Source organism: Triticum urartu, chromosome 3A, assembly GCF_056163025.1.
Source record: "Triticum urartu cultivar PI428250 chromosome 3A, HENAU_Tu73, whole genome shotgun sequence".
In the NCBI taxonomy this organism is placed as follows: Eukaryota; Viridiplantae; Streptophyta; class Magnoliopsida; order Poales; family Poaceae; genus Triticum; species Triticum urartu.
The window spans coordinates 531,400,604-531,420,320 of record NC_141875.1 but is presented as its reverse complement, the minus strand read 5'-3'; positions in this window follow the sequence as shown (position 1 = coordinate 531,420,320).

Below are 19,717 nucleotides of genomic sequence, written 5' to 3'. Positions count from 1 at the left end.
CAGATTCTGATTTTCATGTGTTGTTTACTTATTTTGATGAATCTATGGCTAGTAAAATAGTTTATAAACCATAGGGAAGTTGGAATACAGTAGGTTTAACACCAATATAAATAAATAATGAGTTCATTACAGTACCTTGAAGTGGTGATTTATTTTCTTATACTAACGGAGCTTACGAGTTTTCTGTTAAGTTTTGTGTTGTGAAGCTTTCAAGTTTTGGGTAAGGATTCGATGGACTATGGAATAAGGAGTGGCAAGAGCCTAAGCTTGGGGATGCCCGAGGCACCCCAAGGTAATATTCAAGGATAGCCAAGAGCCTAAGCTTGGGGATGCCCCGGAAGGCATCCCCTCTTTCGTCTTCGTTCATCGGTAACTTTACTTGGAGCTATATTTTTATTCACCACATGATATGTGTTTTGCTTGGAGCGTCAATTTATTTTGTTAGGATTTTCTTGCTGTTATTTATAACAATGTTTTGCATCCTTTATTTCAATAAAAATGGCATTGATAGCCTTTACTATGCCTATGTTACAAGTATACATGTTGCTGTTTGAAAACAGAAAGTTTACCGCTGTTGCAATAATTCCCTAGAAAATTCAGAATGTGATAAAATGTTGAAACCTTTTGCATATTAAGCTCTGATAAATTTACTACAGTGTGAATTTTCTTTCATAATTTTTGGAGCTAGGGAATTATGGATGTTGCTGCATTCTTTACAGACTATCCTGTTTAGGCAGATTGCTGTTATGTTTGCTTTGTTTGCATATGTTTGCTTCTTTAATGATTATATTTAAGGATAGGACTATTAAATATGCAGAGACATTTAGTATGCAATGTAGAATAATCATTTTAGTGATTTGCTACAGTAGAGTATGATAAGGTTTTGGCAATGGTTTATACTAACTTATCTCACGAGTCCTTGTTGAGTTTTGTGTGGATGATGCTTTTGAGATTTAGGGAGACCGTGATATGAGAGGAATTAAGGAGACACAAAAGCTCAAGCTTGGGGATGCCCAAGGCACCCCAAGATAATATTTCAAGAAGTCTCAAGCGTCTAAGCTTGGGGATGCCCCGGTTGGCATCCCACCTTTCTTCTTCAACAACTATCGGTTAGTATCGGTTGATCCTAAGTTTTTGCTTCTTCACGTGATGTTTGCTATTCTTAGAAAGTAATTTTCTTTTGATTTGCTTTATGTTTGAATAAAATACCAAGATCTGAAATTATTGAATGTTGGAGAGTCTTCACATAGTTGCATAATTATTCAACTACTCATTGATCTTCACTTATATCCTTCGGAGTAGTTTGTCATTTGCTCTAGTGCTTCACTTATATCTTTTAGAGCATGGTGGTAATTTTATTTTGAATAAATAGATGAACTCTCATGCTTCACTTAGATTGTTTTGAGAGTCTTAATAGCATGGTAATTTGCTTAAAATCCTAATATTCTAGGTATTCAAGGATAATAAAATTCTCTTACGAGTGTGTTGAATACTATGAGAAGTTTGATACTTGATAATTATTTTGAGATATGGAGATGGTGATATTAGAGTCATGCTAATTGAGTAGTTGTGAATTTGAGAAATACTTGTGTTGAAGTTTGTGATTCCCGTAGCATGCACGTATGGTGAACCGTTATGTGATGAAGTCGGAGCATGATTTATTTATTGATTGTCTTCCTTATGCGTGGCGGTCGGGGATGAGCGACGGTCTTTTCCTACCAATCTATCCTCCTAGGAGCATGCGCGTAATACTTTGCTTTGATAACTTCTAGAGTTTTGCAATAAGTATATGAGTTCTTTATGACTAATTTTGAGTCCATGGATTATATGCACTTTTTCTCACCCTTCCACCTTTGATAGCCTCTCTAATACCGCGCACCTTTCGCCGGAATCATACACCCACCATATACCTTCCTCAAAACAGCCACCATACCTACCTATTATGGCATTTCCATAGCCATTCTGAGATATATTGCCATGCAAATTTCCACCGATCCGCTATTATGACACGCTTCATCATTGTCATATTGCTTCACATGGTCATGTAGTTAACATCGTATTTGTGGCAAAGCCACCGTTCATAATTATTGCATACATGTCACTCATGAGTCATTGCACATCCCGGTACACCGCCGGAGGCATTCATATAGAGTCATATCTTGTTCCAAGTATCGAGTTGTAATTCTTGAGTTGTAAGAAAATAAAAGTGTGATGATCATCATTATTAGAGCATTGTCCCAGTGAGGAAAGGATGATGGAGACTATGATTCCCCACAAGTCGGGATGAGACTCTGGACGAAAATAAATAAATAAAAGAGGCCAAAGAAGCCCAAATAAAAAAAGAGAAAAGAGGACATAAAAAAAGAGAAGGCCCAAATAAAAAAATAAAAAATGAGAGAAAAAGAGAGAAGGGGCAATGCTACTATCCTTTTACCACACTTGTGCTTCAAAGTAGCACCATGATCTTCATGATAGAGAGTCTCCTATGTTGTCACTTTCATATACTAGTGGGAATCTTTCATTATAGAACTTGGCTTGTATATTCCAATGATGGGCTTCCTCAAAAAGCCCTAGGTCTTCGTGAGCAAGCAAGTTGGATGCACACCCACTAGTTTCTTTTGTTGAGATTTCATATACTTATAGCTCTAGTGCATCCGTTGCATGGAAATCCCTACTCACTCACATTGATATCTATTGATGGGCATCTCCATAGCCCGTTGATATGCCTAGTTGATGTGAGACTATCTTCCCCCTTTTTTGTCTTCTCCACAACCACCACTCTATTCCACCTATAGTGCTATATCCATGGCTCACGCTCATGTATTGCGTGAAGATTGAAAAAGTTTGAGAACATCAAAAGTATGAAACAATTGCGTGGCTTGTCATCGGGGTTGTGCATGATTTAAATACTTTGTGTGGTGAAGATAGAGCATCGCCAGACTATATGATTTTGTAGGGATAGCTTTCTTTGGCCATGATATTTTGAGAAGACATAATTGCTTTATTAGTATGCTTGAAGTATAATTATTTTTATGTCAATATGAACTTTTGTCTTGAATCTTTCGGATCTGAATATTCATATCACAAGTAAGAAGAATTACATTGAAATTATGCCAACTAGCATTCCGCAGCAAAAATTATCTTTTTATCATTTACCTACTCGAGGACGAGAAGGAATTAAGCTTGGGGATGCTTGATACATCTCCAACGTATCTATAATTTTTGATTGCTCCATGCTATATTATCTACTGTTTTGGGCAATATTGGGCTTTATTTTTCACTTTTATATTATTTTTGGGACTAACCTATTAACCGGAGGCCCAGCCCAGATTTGTTGTTTTATGCCTATTTTAGTGTTTCGAAGAAAAGGAATATCAAACGGAGTCGAAACGGAATGAAATCAACTGGAGAAGTTATTTTTGGAAGGAAACCTACCGGATAGACTTGGACCCTACGTCAGAAGATGAAGGAGGAGCTCATGAGGGTAGGGGGCGCTCCCCCTGCCTCGTGGCCTCCCCTTCAGTCCACCGACGTACTCCTTTCACCCATATATACCCACGTATCCTAAAACTTCCAGAACGGAGATTACATCGGGAGTTCCGCCGCTGTAAGCCTCTGTAGCCACCGAAAACCAATCTAGACCCATTCTAGCACCCTGCCGGAGGGGGCAATCCCTCTCCGGTCGCCATCTTCATCATGCTAGTGCTATCCATGACGAGGAGGGAGTAGTTCTCCCTCGGGGATGAGGGTATGTACCAGTAGCTATGTGTTTGATCTCTCTCTCTCGTGTTCTTGAGATGATACGATCTTGATGTATCGCGAGCTTTGCTATTATATTTGGATCCTATGATGTTTCTTCCCCCTTCTACTCTCTTGTAATGAATTGAGTTTCCCCTTTGAAGTTATCTTATCGGATTGAGTCTTTATAGATTTGAGAACACTTGATGTATGTCTTGTCGTGGATATCTGTGGTGACAATGGGATATCACGTGATTATCTAGATGTATGTTTTGGTGATCAACTTGCGTGTTCCGCCCATGAACCTATGCATGGGGTTGGCACATGTTTTCGTCGTGATTCTCCGGTAGGAACTTTGGGGCACTCTTTGAGGTCCTTTGTGTTGGTTGAATAGATGAATCTGAGATTGTGTGATGCATATCGTATAATCATACCCACGGATACTTGAGGTGACATTGGAGTATCTAGGTGGCATTAGAGTTTTGATTGATTTTTGTCTTAAGGTGTTATTCTAGTACAAATTCTAGGGCTGTTTGTGACACTTATAGGAATAGCCCAACGGATTGATTGGAAAGAATAACTTTGAGGTGGTTTCGTACCCTACCATAATCTCTTCGTTCATTCTCCGCTATTAGTGACTTTGGAGTGACTCTTTGTTGCATGTTGAGGGATAGTTATGTGATCCAATTATGTTATCATTGTTGAGGGAACTTGCACTAGCGAAAGTATGAACCCTAGGCCTTGTTTCAACGAATTGCAATACCGTTTACGCTCACTTTTATCATTAGTTACCTTGCTGTTTTTATAATTTCAGATTAGAAATACCTTTATCTACCATCCATATTGCACTTGTATCACCATCTCTTCGCCGAACTAGTGCACCTATACAATTTACCATTGTATTGGGTGTGTTGGGGACACAAGAGACTCTTTGTTATTTGGTTGCAGGGTTGCTTGAGAGAGACCATCTTCATCCTACGCCTCCTACGGATTGATAAACCTTAGGTCATCCACTTGAGGGAAATTTGCTACTGTCCTACAAACCTCTGCACTTGGAGGCCCAACAACATCTACAAGAAGAAGGTTGTGTAGTAGACATCACCCACAAGTGTAGGGGATCTATCGTAGCCTTTTTGATAAGTAAGAGTGTCAAACCCAACGAGGAGCAGAAGGAAATGATAAGCAGTTTTCAGTAAGGTATTCTCTGCAAGCACTGAAATTATCGGTAACAGATAGTTTTGTGATAAGGTAATTTGTGACGAGTAGCAAGTAAGAAACGTAAATAAGGTGCAGCAAGATGGCCCAATCCTTTTTGCAGCAAAGGACAAGCCTGGACAAACTCTTATATGAAGGAAAGCGCTCCCGAGGACACATGGGAATTATCGTCAAGCTAGTTTTCGGCCATGTTTGGTTCAGCTTTCATCAACGGATTCCGCTGCCGCGTAGCAGAATCTGAACCAAAGGGCGAACCCAACAGAATCCGATTCCAGAAATCCGCTGCCAAAATCTGAATCAAAAGCGAAAGCATCCCAGGAAGTGCTTTCGAAAATCTGATTCCGCTGCGGGTCAAAATCTGAAAAAGTTGTATCAGCTGGTTTGCCAAATGACCAACATCTTTTTCACATCAGATTTTTCACCGCTGTTTTTCCACAGCAGATTTTTCACATCTGCTTTTAGAAATCCACAGCCGAACCAAACAGGGCTTGGGTACTTTGATAATTTGATATATGGGTGGACCGGTGCTTGGGTACTATCCTTACTTGGACAAGCATCCACTTATGATTAAACCCCATTGTAAGCATCCGCAACTACAACAGAAGTATTAAGGTAAACCTAACCATAGCATGAAACATATGGATCCAAATCAGCCCCTTACGAAGCAACGCATAAACTAGGGTTTAATCTTCTGTCACTCTAGCAACCCATCATCTACTTATTACTTCCCAATGCCTCCCTCTAGGCCCAAACAATGGTGAAGTGTCATGTAGTCGACGTTCACATGACACCACGAGAGGGATGACAACATACATCTCATCAAAATATCGGACGAATACCAAATTCACATGACTACTTATAGCAAGACTTCTCCCATGTCCTCAGGAACAAACATAACTACTCACAAAGCATATTCATGTTCATAATCAGAGGGGTATTAATATTCATAATGGATCTAAACATATGATCTTCCACCAAGTAAACCAACACTACTAGGAAAAGGGCTAAAGATGGAATTGACACTAATGGCGCACCAGAGAAGTGATGCGCCACTACTATATACTAATGGCGCACCAGGCACACGGTGCGCCACTAGTAAAAAATGTTTTTTTTTCATTTTTTCAAACATATTAATGGCGCATCCGGGCAGAGTGCGCCATTAGTAGTTAGAACTACTAATGGCGCACCAGCCATAGAGTGCGCCACTACTGCATTTCTTTTACTTTTTTGCAAAACTACTAATGGCGCACCGTTGCATAGTGTGCCATTACTAGTTTAAACTAGTAATGGCGCACTGTGCCACGGTGCGCCATTAGTATAATTTTTTTTACTTTTTTGCAAAACTACTAATGGCGCATGTGTGTGTGGTGCGCCATTAGTATGTTGGGTTACTAATGGCGCATGTCTGTGTGGTGCGCCATTAGTAACCTGGGACCAGCTAGATATTTTTGGACAGCCACACCTACACACTCACTTTCCCCACTTCATTCTCCCCACCTCCTTCTCTAAGCTTGTCGGCTGCCTCCTCCTCACCTCATTTGCACCATATATTCATCAAAATTAAGTGTTGGAATTACCTTTTTTGATAGGCAAGTAAGGGGAAAGCTATCTTCATGTTGTAGATCTACTTTTTTTCTCCCTAGCTCGCTCCAACAACGTGCACATGCACTTTTTGTGGCCTAGCTAGATCTATGTATGTTTGTGGTGTTGCATATGTTTGTGGTGTTGCATATATGTTTGTGTTTGCATGTACCGTTATTTGAAATGCGATAGTTGCCAATATTTTGCCGGAATGTTGATTCATTTCCGTTTCGGCAAGAATTTTGGCACTATGCATTCTTTTTGGTCCTATTTTTAGGGAAAGTCATGCCAAATTTTTTCTTGGTTCTAAAATATCGTTTTGCTCTACCCCGCAGGCGACCATGGTCCACACGATGACCGAAGGCATCGTGAATAGGTTTTTGAGCTCCGTGAAGGCCGAGATGCTTCAAAAGAACGAGACGGAGATAAGATGTCCGTGTCAAAGATGCAAGCTGAAGAGCCTTATTGCGGACCCGGATTCTGGGCAGGTGCGGGACCACCTGCTCTTGCATGGTTTCATGGATGGCTATCGGTGGCAAGGTGATGAAGATGACTATGAAGTCGTCCATGGGGGCCGGGCAAGAAATGAGGAAGGGCAGCAAGACAACCACCGCGGCTCGGGCGGGCGAGAAGACGAAGAATCTCCAGGACATGATCACGACGGTGATGCTGTACACAGTCATCATGTAGAAGATGTCGGACATGATGATGAGGAAGATGCCGGAGCAGACGAAGGGCATGATCATGAAGATCTAGATGCCGGAGGAGCAGACGACAATGGACCATCGATGGGCTGGGTGCAGGACCCTCATATTCAAGAGCTGCTTCTCAAGCAGACGGATAACGCAAGAGTTGCCGCCCGAGAGAAAGCCAAGCTGGATCAACTGGAGATAGACGCGGTTATTCCATTGTATGAAGGATGCAAACCCGAGGATACCCGCCTGAAAGTAACGCTCATAGCTTTGGAGATGAAGGTAAAACACAAAATGACCGACGCATGCTTCGACGAGAACATGTCATTCTGGCACAAACGTCTTCCCAAGGGGAACAAGTGCCCGACCAGTTTCGAGGAGGCAAAGGAAGTCGTGTGTCCTCTGGATTTACCGCACGTGAAATACCATGTGTGCATGAACAATTGCATCATTTATCGGGGCGAGCACGCGGAGTCTACCATATGTCCGGTGTGCGGCGTCACTCGATACAAGAAGAGGAGAAAGCTCCTCGAAAAGTGGTGTGGTACTTTCCGATCACTCCTCGTCTGCAGCGGTATTTCGTGGACCCTAAGGTAGCAAAGCTCCTGCGTTGGCACGTGGATAGGGAGGAGAAGAAGCGAGAAGATGACGCAAATGATCCGGAGATAAATAAAAAAGACAAGATGCTGAGTCACCCTAAGGATGGGAGCCAGTGGCAAGCGTTGAACTTCGAACACCCAGAATTTGGGAAGGATCCAAGGAACATCGTGCTGGGCACGAGCATCGATGGAGTCAATCCGTTTGGCAGCCAGAGAAGCACACATAGCACCTGGCCTGTGTTTGTGTGGATGTACAACCTTCCCCCTAGTTGTGCATGAAGAGGAAGTACATTCACATGAGTATGCTAATTGAAGGGCCGAAACAACCAGGGAACGACATCAATTTGTATCTGGGGCTGTTGAAAGAGGAGCTAGACACGTTGTGGAAAACGCCAGCCAATACGTGGGACGCCGCAGAGAAAGAATATTTCCCTATGAGAGCCGCACTGCTCATGACGGTGCACGACTATCTTGGTTACGGATATCTCGCGGGGCAGGTGGTCCATGGATTTTCTGGATGCGTCAGGTGCATGGATGACACAACGTATCGCCAGCTAGATAGAGATCCCAGGTCTTCGAAAACCGTGTTCATGGGACGTCGAAGGTGGCTTCACGACGATGACCCGTGGAGGAAACACAAGGATCTGTTCGATGGTGAAACCGAACTCCGAAGTCGCCCGCGTACGAGGAGCGGCGAGGAAATAGACGGGATGTTGAAAAATTGGAAAGATTGCCCACTGCCGGGAAAGAAGCAAAAGGCGCTAGAGCCGGGATAGAAGCGAAAGGCGCCAGAGCCGCTGCTGAAGGTATGGAAAACGAGGTCTGTTTTCTGGGACTTGCCGTACTGGAAGATCCACCGTGTGCCTCACAGCCTTGATGCCATGCATATCACGAAGAACGTGTGCGAGAGTCTGCTTGGTACCCTACTCAACATGCCAGAGAGGACCAAAGATGGGCCGAAAGCAAGGGCAGACTTGAAATCAATGGGCATCAGGCAGGAGCTTCACGCTAATGATGATGATGATGATGATGATGATGATGATGATGAGGCGAAGCAGGACACAGAAAGTCGTCGCAAAGGCAAAAAGGCCAAGAAGACCGGAAATGACTACCCTCCCGCGTGCTTCACTCTAAGTCAGGAGGAGATCGAGCAGTTTTTCACCTGCCTCGTAGGAGTAAAACTTCCTTACGGTTACGCGGGGAAGATAAGCAGATACCTAGACCCAGCGAAGCAGAAGTTCAGCGGGATGAAGTCTCACGACTGTCACGTGCTGATGACGCAGATACTTCCAGTTGCAATCTGTGGGATCATGGACGCGCACGTCCATGAAACGCTATTCGGCCTATGCAACTTTTTCGACGTCATCTCTCGGAAGTCGGTTGGCGTGAGGCAACTCAGAAGGCTACAGGAATAGATCGTGGTGATACTATGTGAGCTTGAGATGTACTTCTCGCCCGCATTCTTCGACCTTATGGTGCATCTTCTGGTCCATATCGTGGAGGATATCATCCAACTCGGGCCGGCGTTCCTGCACAGCATGATGCCGTTCGAAAGGATGAATGGTGTCATCAAAGGATACGTTCGCAACATGTCACGTCCAGAGGGAAGTATAGCCAGGGGCTTTCTGACCGAAGAGTGCATCTCCTACTGCACGAATTCTCTAGGCATCGAGAACCCCGTCGGTCTGCCCGTCAACAGGCACCTCGGCAGGCTCGCTGGATGGGGTCACCGTGAGGGTCGCCGCGAAATGCATGTCGACTTCGAGGGTCGACTCGCCGACTTTGAAAGAGCAAACCTAGTCGTGCTACAACACATAGACGTGGTCAATCCTTGGGTGGTAGAGCACAAAACCTTTATTGAGAAGACGTACAATGACCGAGGCCAACAGAGGACGGACGGAGATATAATCAAAGAGCACAACTCATGTTTCACGCGTTGGTTCAAGCAGAAGCTTCTGTCGTACCCTTTACATGAGGATTCTTCCGCGGAAGAACAACTCATATTCACCTTGTCACAGGGCGCCGAGCACAACCTGATGACCTATGAGGCGTACGATATCAACGGCTACACATTCTACACCGAGGACAAGGACATGAAGAGCGATGGTTATCAGAACTCCGGGGTAACGATGGAATCCTACACCGGTAACGACAAGGACAGATACTACGGAAGGATCGAGGAGATCTGGGAGCTGAGCTACGCTGGAGAGAAGGTCCTGATGTTCCGTGTCAGATGGGCCAAGAGCGTCCTAAAAGAAGACCGGTATTTCACCACCATGGTTATACCCGAAGCCAAATCCAAGACCGCGGGAGCAAACGTCACCGCGAAAAATGAGCCATGGGTATTGGCTTCCCAAGTGGACCAATGCTTCTTCATTACCGACCCGTCAAAGCCCAGCCGTGTTGTCGTGAGGAGAGGCAAAAGGAAGATCATCGGAATGGATGGAGTAGCCAATGAGCAAGACTTCGACAAGTACGGCGACCCAAAGATCGAACATGACGACGACGATGAAGTAGCAGCATACACCACAAGAAGAAGCAGGACCACCCTACCTAAAGGACGTCCGTTCCACAGAAGTACTCCATTTGCGAAAAAGAAGGGCAAGAAGATTATGAACAGATAGCTAGCTAAGATCGACTGTATTTAAATCGTAGTCTTCATTTCTCGGTTGTATTTCATGGGCACTTTTTGATATCATGAATATTTTTAAATTTCATGGGCACTTTTTGAATTCATGAATATTTTTTCAAATTTGATGATATTTTTTCATATTCAATATGATAAAATATTGAATATTCACGAGGACACTCGATCTCGATCCCCCTCCATGTCGATCTCGATTCCCCCTCCATCTCGATCTCGATGCCCCTTTATCTCGATCACTATCCCCCTCCATCTCGATCCCACCCGCACCCTCTCCCGCTAGCTCCACCGCCGCCGACGAGCCACCGCACCCTCCCCCGCTCCACCGCCGCCGACGAGCACCCCCCGCACCCTCCCCCGCCCCACCACCGCCGACGAGCACCCCCCGCACCCTCCCCCGCTCCCCGGTGAGCTCCGCCTCCTCTCCCCTCTTCATTTTAAAAAATAATAATAATAAAAAAGTGTAGACTACAATTGTTGTTAAACAACAATTATTACTGTTTCATATTCATTTTCATTTTCTAAAAAATTATTACATGCAACAAAAAATAAAAATAAATTACTTATGGCACACCTCTGGCTAGTGCGCCATTGCTATATATAAAAAAAGATTACTAATGGCGCACCTCTGCCTGGTGCGCCATTGCTATGTAAAAAAAAGATTACTAATGGCGCACCGACCGCGGGTGCGCCATTAGTAAGATTCCCCCTAGCTAATTCCCTCCCTCTCGCCAGATCCCCTTCGTCCCTCTCCCGCGCCAGATCCACTTCCCCCCGCTGCCCCGACCCACACCGCCGCCGCCCCGACCCCCGCCGGACTCCACCCCCGCCGCCCCCGCACCCCCATGCCCCCACCCCCGCCGCCCCGACCCCCGCCGGACTCCACCCACGCCTCCCTCGCGTCCGGCCTCCCTCGCGCTCTGCGGCTTCCTCATCTTCCTCAACGTCTTCGCCTTCCTCCTCGCCGTTGGCGCTGAGCAGCGACGCAGCACCGTACGCCCCCCGACCCTCCTCCCCTTGCCCCTCCTCCTCCTCCCCTTGCCCCCCCCTGCCTGCGCCGGGGCTGACGGCCCCTTCTCTGTCTCGCAGGGCAAGGTCTCCGGCGCCTCTACGACACCAACGCCTCCACCGTCTACGGCGTCTGCGCCTTCTTCGTGCTCCTCCTCGCGCAGCTGCTGGTCTCTGGCGTCACCCGCTGCCTCTACTTCGCCGTCTTCGCCGTCACCCGCTGCCTCCTACCCCGCCCGCTCACCGGTCAGTCCGCACCCTGCGCCAAACTACTTGTCGACCTCTCAGGTTCTGCTCTGATCCTTGCTTGCTTGTGTACAAAGGGTGCCCTGCCCTGCCCTGCTCCTTGCTTGCAAAAACATGTCATGATACTTTCAGTACAAAGGGTGTCTTGCAGAGAAATAAACACATCAATGCCTTTAAATGGCGCACTCTGTAAGAAATTAATAACCTAGCATCACAATTCAGAAATACTCCTGCTACTCATGTAGGTGCTGCATGAGTTTTTTTGGTTTTGTTACTAGTAGGTAGGTTGATAAGGAGAACTGCATATTTGACAGGCACAATGTCCTATTTTTTTAGTAGGAGCACATTTTACATACAGTTTGGAGTACTAGCTTGCCGAATCTGAATGAATGCTCTGTCCTGAATATTTGGAGTACATGATTAACTGATGGTGCCATTTGAGGTACATTTGCTTGCGGTAATACATTCTGTAATTTTGAACTTGCTACTCCACGTGCTTGCTGTCAGTAAATTTTAAACTTGATGTCATGGAGTAACTTGTTCCTACCAATGAATTTATAATTGCACACACACATACTTGTTCAGCAGCAAATGAATTTTACAAGATATGTACTGGTCGATATTATTTGCTGCATTGACAGTACTATTGTGCTAATATTCAGTTAGGAGTTTACTGAAACTGTTGTATTCTGTAACTACTGCTAATATTCAGTTAGGAGTTTACAGAAACTATTGTATTCTGCAAATGCTGCTAATCTTCAGTTAGGTGTTGGGAGTTGTCTGGACTATTGTCTGTATTAGATATAAGTAGAAGGAGTTGAATAGAAGTACTAGTTGGTACTTGCATTATGCATGTTGCATAGATGTAGTCAAGTGATTGTGTCATGGTTTTGGTTCTGTTTTTAAAAAGGAAAGAAAGTTGTTCAGGCTTCAAGAAAATATTTTCTCAGAATATTACTGCTAAGCCCAAGCTTGTTAATCAGCATGTACATTTCTGTCATATATTGTTAATGTCTGCTCAGATGTGTGCTTGCTATTGTCACCTATCTTTTTTTCTTCTACATGATATGGAACCTTATGATATTGCACCAATAGCCTTTGTGCATCCAAGTTATCAAACTTTGTGAACTAGAAACAGAAATAGAGAGAATAGATCATTACTTTTCTGAACTGTCGCAGAAGCCTCTGTAGTTCTTTCAAGTTCGTACATTAAAACGCTTGTTTCACAATTTTTGAATTACTTGTGATGCCTCTGAATTACTTGTGATCACATTGAGAAAGACTTGCAAAGATGATGAATATCTTTTACAGAAAACAATTTCTGTAAACACGTCAGTAACTCTGCTAGTTTGCTGGGTTTTGTCTCCGGCCATTGTGTTGTGATGAATTTGCAGGTACCACGAGAGGCCCTTGAGTTTGCCGAAATGTCGATTAACTTCCGTTCCGGCAAATTCGGGTACTCCATATGTCCTATTTTCAGCAAAGGTCATGCTGAAATTTTCCGTGAATTTTAGCATGACTTTGCTAAAAATAGGACATATGGGGTACTTGCGACTAATGCATGGGCCGGGGTATCTTAGTACTTAGTTAAGTAGGATCAACTGCCCCGCCATTCTTGCTGGATTAAACCATAGGTGGCAATAGAGCCAAGTGATTAGGCCCAACTTAGAATTCTCCTTAGCACGGATAAACCCTAGATGATAAACCCAACATAGGTGGCAATAGAGCCAAGTGATTAGTGCCAAGTGATTAGGCCCAACCTAGGGTGCCTCGGCATCGATAAACCCTAAATGATGAAAACTTAACTTGGCTTCTATAGGGTTCCTCGGTGTCGATGAGAACCTAAATGATGTACGCTTAGGCTTTTAGGGTGCCTCGGCGTCGAAAAACCCTAAATGATAAAAGCTTAGCTTTTAGGATGCCTCGGTGTCGACAAACCCTAAATGATGAGACCATGATCTTGTTCCTTGACAATAACCAACTTTTTGACCAAACTTTTTTCCTATTTAGAGCGAAACATGGCCCACAACGATGAGGCTGGCGGTTCGGGCGGCAAGCAATTCTGGGAGCTGTCCCAGGAGTTGGAGGAAGAACCTCACCGCTATGAGGACGCCGCAGAAGACACCGATCCTGACTACACAACCCCTAGTGGCGTCGGGGATGACACCACTGATGATGGCGCCGCGGATGCCACCACTGATGATGGCGGCGCACGCACAGATGGCAGCCAACCGAAGAGGCAAACGAAGGACCGGCGCCCGAACGTGCTCGGCACCGTCAGGGAGGAATTTACTGAAGTGAACTCTGACGAGCATCCGACGGTGCCCAAACACGTAGTCAAGGGGTACTCGATTCAGCTCGGGTGCATTCTCCGGAGCACCGCCTCGATCAACACCGAGAACCTAAGGCATAAGGACCGAGGGAATTTGCGCAGCCTCCTCTTCACGAAGCTGCACGAACGATACAAGTTCCCCGCTGAGTTCGCAAACACACGCCTCTCGGGTAATAAAGTGAACGGTGCCGCCCTCACGACGATGAGCACGGCCCTGTCTACTTGGAAAAGCACGGTGAAGGCAACGATTGACAAAGGTGATAGTTATGAGAAGATCAAGGCGAAATATCCTTTGATTAGCGAAGATAACTGTAAGGAGTTCAAGATCAAGTGCAAGAGCCCCGCAACCTCCGAATCAAGTCAGTGGGGGAAAGAAATGCGGCAGTTGAACATAGGGGTCCACCAACTCGGTCCCGGCGGTTACAGAGTGGCGGAGCCTGTATGGGACAAGGAGGACGCGGAGCGTGCCGAGCAAGGCCTACCGCCCCGCTTCGAGAAATACAGTGACAAGCAGACCAGGAACTTTCTCAGGGCCCGGTACAAGGAGGACCCAGTAACAAAGGAGCTTACCACGGATCCGAAGACCAAGGAGCTTGAGCTTGTTCTGGTAAGGAATACACCCCCGCGTAATTAGCTCCATATGGTTGCATTCTAATTAATCCCCAATATTTCTAAATGGTTCACATTCCTTCCGCAGGACAAAGAAAGCAGTAGCGCGGGGTCGTCTCAGAGCTCCCCTTTCGACACCCCTTTGAATAGGGCGTTGAACGTAATGAAAAACAGGGATAAGCTCAATAAGCCGATGTTAGCTGGTCGTGTGGCTGGCAAAGGCTTGTCCACAAAATGGTCGTCATACTATGCCGCTGGTGGGCGAAAGGAGAAAAAGACCAGCTCGGAAAGCCAGTCGCGCGAGGTTGAAGCACTCAAGGCGCAAGTGGCACGGATTCCGGAGATGGTCCAAGAGCAAGTGCAACAACAACTGGGATCGACGCTCACTGGCATTATGCATACCTTGATTCATGGGATAACGACATGGATTGCGGGTCCCGATTCCCAGCTTCACGGCCAGCAACTCGCACAATGCGCAGGCGGCGCCATTGGTGTCTCCGGCGGCGGCGGTATTGGTGTCTACGGCGGCGGCGCCATTGGTGTCTCCGCCGGTGGCGGTATTGGTGTCTCCGACGCCGGCATTGGAGCTTAATGCACCCGGGTGTACGCCGGCTGGCACCTCGCCAGCAAGCGGCCCCTCCGTCAGTTGCACGCCCGCCGTTGGCGGTGCCTCGACATTAGCCGAGCTCGACGGCATCACGGTAACTAAGCCTCTCGGCCGAGGACTTCATCTCCTTGCCTTTGACTGGGCATCCCTGATGCCCTACATGTTTTCGCAGGGCGCCGCCGACGTTCCTTGCACTCTCCTGCACTTCGTGGGCGGCGAGTTGGTCGATGTCGCCAAGGGCAGAATCGTTCAACTAGGCAACCCCGTGTTCCACGGTAATCCGATGCCACCCACAATGTATAGGGTTGAAGTGGTTCGGGTGCTGCCAGGCTGCGACGAGCTGTTACCTCCGATTTGACGCGCTGGGGCCGACGAAGAAGATGAGATGACCCTCAGCGCCTGCATAAGCTGGCCCCTGCTTTGGCCGAAGAGCCAGATTCGTTTGGGGGCGGGGGACACCACCCCACAGACAAGACCGCCGGTCATGCCGGCGCCAAGCCATGGCAAGAACGCCGCAACGCTACCGGACATGCCGGACATCCCTATGGCACAGGATCCGAACATGCATATGGCACAGGATCCAGATGACGACGACAACGACGATGGTACATTTACCAACGTCGATAAGTACTTTGCCGAACATGGGTACGGTGACGAGTTCTGTGGGCCTCCTTCTCAAGAACCCAAACAAGACGACCGCGATCTAGCTGGTACGGCGGAGAAACCCAATTGCAGCAGGCGTCGTCTGTCGTTCAGTTCTCAGGAGACGCCTCCAGCTGCTGCCTTCACCAAGCCTCAGATAGCGGAGGTGCCAAATATTATCAGCCCCAACACGCTCAAGAAGGCGGTCTGTGAGCAGAACTCGGTCCCATTACAGCAGATCAAGAAGAAGGGCCGGAAACGGCAGACTAAAAAGGGCACCGGTGCGAGCCAGCCGGCACCGAGTACGATCCATGCTCAGGAGGGGCCACCTTCACCTAAGGATATATCGAGGAGGGTGCATGTGGCGGGTAGGGCGATGCTACCGACAAATATGCTCAATGCTGCAACCGGTGCTATGCGGAGTCTGCACGATAGTGTTCTTTCTTTGGAGAAGCGGCGTCTCAGAGAGAATGATGTGGCATACCCGGTTTTCGTGGCCAAGGTGCCAGAGGGCAAGGGCTTTGTGGATGGCGCCATCGGGGGTACGATCATCCTGCGGTTTGATGACATCTTTGCTATGTTCAACCTTCATCCGTTGCACTACACCTTCGTTCGGCTATTTTCGCTGAGTATGGAGATGCGGATCATTAGAGACAAGACCCCGGACATCGTGATCGTCGACCCCTTTTACATGCGTGCCAAGCTCTTGAGCAGCGCTGGGGACCGCCAAGTCGCGAGTTCACACCTCGAAGATGTCATTCTGGCAAACCCAGATAAGGATAACTTCCTTGTGGCTTACTTTCCCGAGTAAGTCATCCCTTAACCGCCCCGTAACATACGATTTCTTAGATTTCGATCGTTCTTTTTTTTTCTAACATTCCGTGTTCTGTGCAGTGACACACATTGCACACTCATCCTCTTAAGCCCGAAATATTCCCTGGCCACGTATTTCGACCCGAACCGTAACTCCAAGATAGACTACACAAATATCAAGGAAGTTCTTGATGATGTTCTCCCCGGCTACACAAAATCTGGAGGCACCTTCACCAGGGCAGTTCGTAAGTACGACGAGCACATGTTTGCCCACAATACGACGTTCTGCTGCGTCAAGCAGCCGCCTGGCGGTCAGAAGGATGCCTACTACACCCTCCATCACATGCGGGCGATCGTAAGGGACCATCATCACCTTCTGCTACCAAATAATCTTAAAGATTGGGCCGCGAGCTTGTCGGCAATCCAGGACACGGACATCAGACAAGAATTCTTTCGCATCCAGTCGGAGTTTGCGGACATCATCCATCAAGATGTCCTTCATACCTCAGAGCAGTTCTTCCTCAGATATCAACCGTCCAACATTGAGATAGACAGAATGCTACAAATGCAGGCTGACAACGCCCGCGATTTCATGACCATCACGACAGACGGCGGCTTCATCCACGCTCCTGTCCATGAGTCGAGTCGAAAGTAGTGATGTGTAGTTCTGAAACATTGATTGGCTCATGTTGTAATTAAACTTTAATGAGTTGTATGTCTCTTTGGTTTGGACAATCGTTCAACTTAGATGTAATCGATGCTATTCATTAGTAGGACCATGAATCGTGCTATTAATGTCTTGCTTTTCTCTTCCGATCCTTTTGTTGCATACTTATATATTGCTTATGTATGTATTGTCTGTTGTTTGGCTTGTGCATAGAGATGCCGTCGTATGTCGTGTACAAGGGTAAGGTTCCCGGAGTCTACGACGACTGGGAGGAGTGTCGGAGATAGGTTCACCGTTTTAGCGGTAACAGTTACAAAGGGTACACCAATAGGGCGGAGGCGGAATCTAGATACGCCCGCTATCTAGCGGGAGAGAGGAGGGAGCGTTGGAGGAAACGGATGAAGACCAGTTTCATCGCGATGATGCTCATCGTGATGACCGCAGCTCTCTTCTATGTGATGGTAGTTTAGATGATCGATATCGACTTGTAATGTGAAGACAAACTCGATACTCGCGGTCCCGAGACTTGTAATGTTTTATCTTTGTTCGGTCTTTTGAATTTGAAGACTAATATGATGAATTGTATTCGGAGACTAATCTTCTATTGTATTCGATGAATCTACTGATGCTGTGTGCTACTATCTATATTCTGTCAAATAATATATTTTGTAACCTGTGCAAAAATCAGAAAAGTAAAAAATAAATAAAACGTAATATTCATACTAATGGCGCATCACTATAGAGTGCGCCATTAGTATGCCAAAGTATACTAATGGCGCATCACCAAACAGTGCGCCATTAGTATGCCAAGTATACTAATGACGCATCCATCCGCAGTGCGCCATTAGTGTGCCAAAGCACATGGTTAAATATGGCCCCTGAGAGGCATACTAATGGCGCATGGTGTTATATACTTGCACCATTAGTATACCAGATACTAATGGCACACCAGTGGTGTGCCATTAGTAATAAATACTAGTGGCGTGATACTAATGGCGCACCAGTGATGTGCCATTAGTAGGCAAAACCGCTGCGCCATTAGTAGGCCTTTTCCTAGTAGTGCAACTAGCATCAACTACAAGGAGTAATCACCACCACTAGCAACCCACAGGTACCAATCTGAGGTTTGGATACAAGAGATGAACTAGGGTTTGAGATGAGATGGTGTTGGTGAAGATGTTGATGGAGATTGACCCCCTCCAGATGAGAGGATCATTGGTGATGACGATGGTGATGATTTCCCCCTCTCAGAGGGAAGTTTCCCCGGTAGAACAGCTCTGCCGGAGCCCTAGATTGGTTCCGCCAAGGTCCCGCCTTGTGGCGGCGGAGTTTCGTCCCGTTAACTTGCTTATGATTTTTTCTCGGACGAAAGACATCATATAGCAGAAGATGTGCATCAGAGGGCCACCAAGGGGCCCATGAGGCAGGGGCGCGCCCAGGGGGGTAGGGCGCGCCCCCACCCTCGTGGCCAGGGTGTGGGCCCCCTCTGGTTCTTTCTTCGCTCAATATTTTTTATTAATTCCAAAAATGACTTTCGTGAAGTTTTCGGACTTTTGGAGCTGTGCAGAATAGGTCTCTAATATTTCCTCCTCTTCCAGCCTAGAATTCCAGCGGCCGGCATTCTCCCTCTTCATGTAAACCTTGTAAAATAAGAGAAAATAGGCATAAGTATTGTGACATAATGTGTAATAACAGCCCATAATGCAATAAATATCGATATAAAAGCATGATGCAAAATGGACGTATCAACTCCCCCAAGCTTAGACCTCGCTTGTCCTCAAGCGAAAGCCGATATCGAAAAATATGTCCACATGTTTAGAGATAGAGGTGTCGATAAAATAAAATACGGACATAAGGGCATCATGATCATTCTTAGAACAACAATATATATATATATATATATATATATATATTGTCATATGATCTCTTATGCTAAAGTGACAATTCAATCAAAATTTCAAGTATGAATCATAAACTTTATTGAGAACAAACAACCTGTAATCTCAGTCATTGAGGCAATGGCAATTTATCATAACATAGGAAAGAGTCAATATAAGAGCTTTTCAGCAAGTCCACATACTCAACTATCATTTAGTCTTTCACAATTGCTAACACTCACGCAATACTTATGGGTGGAGTTTTAATCGGACACAGAGAAAGATAGGGGCTTATAGTGTTCCCTCCCAACTTTTTACCTCAAGGGTAATGTCAACAATAATAGTTCATGAAAACTCATATCCAATTAGCTATATCTATCAGGATCTTTCCAACACATTGTTCTTGCCAAAGGATAAAATGTAAAAAGGAAAGGTGAAAATCACCAT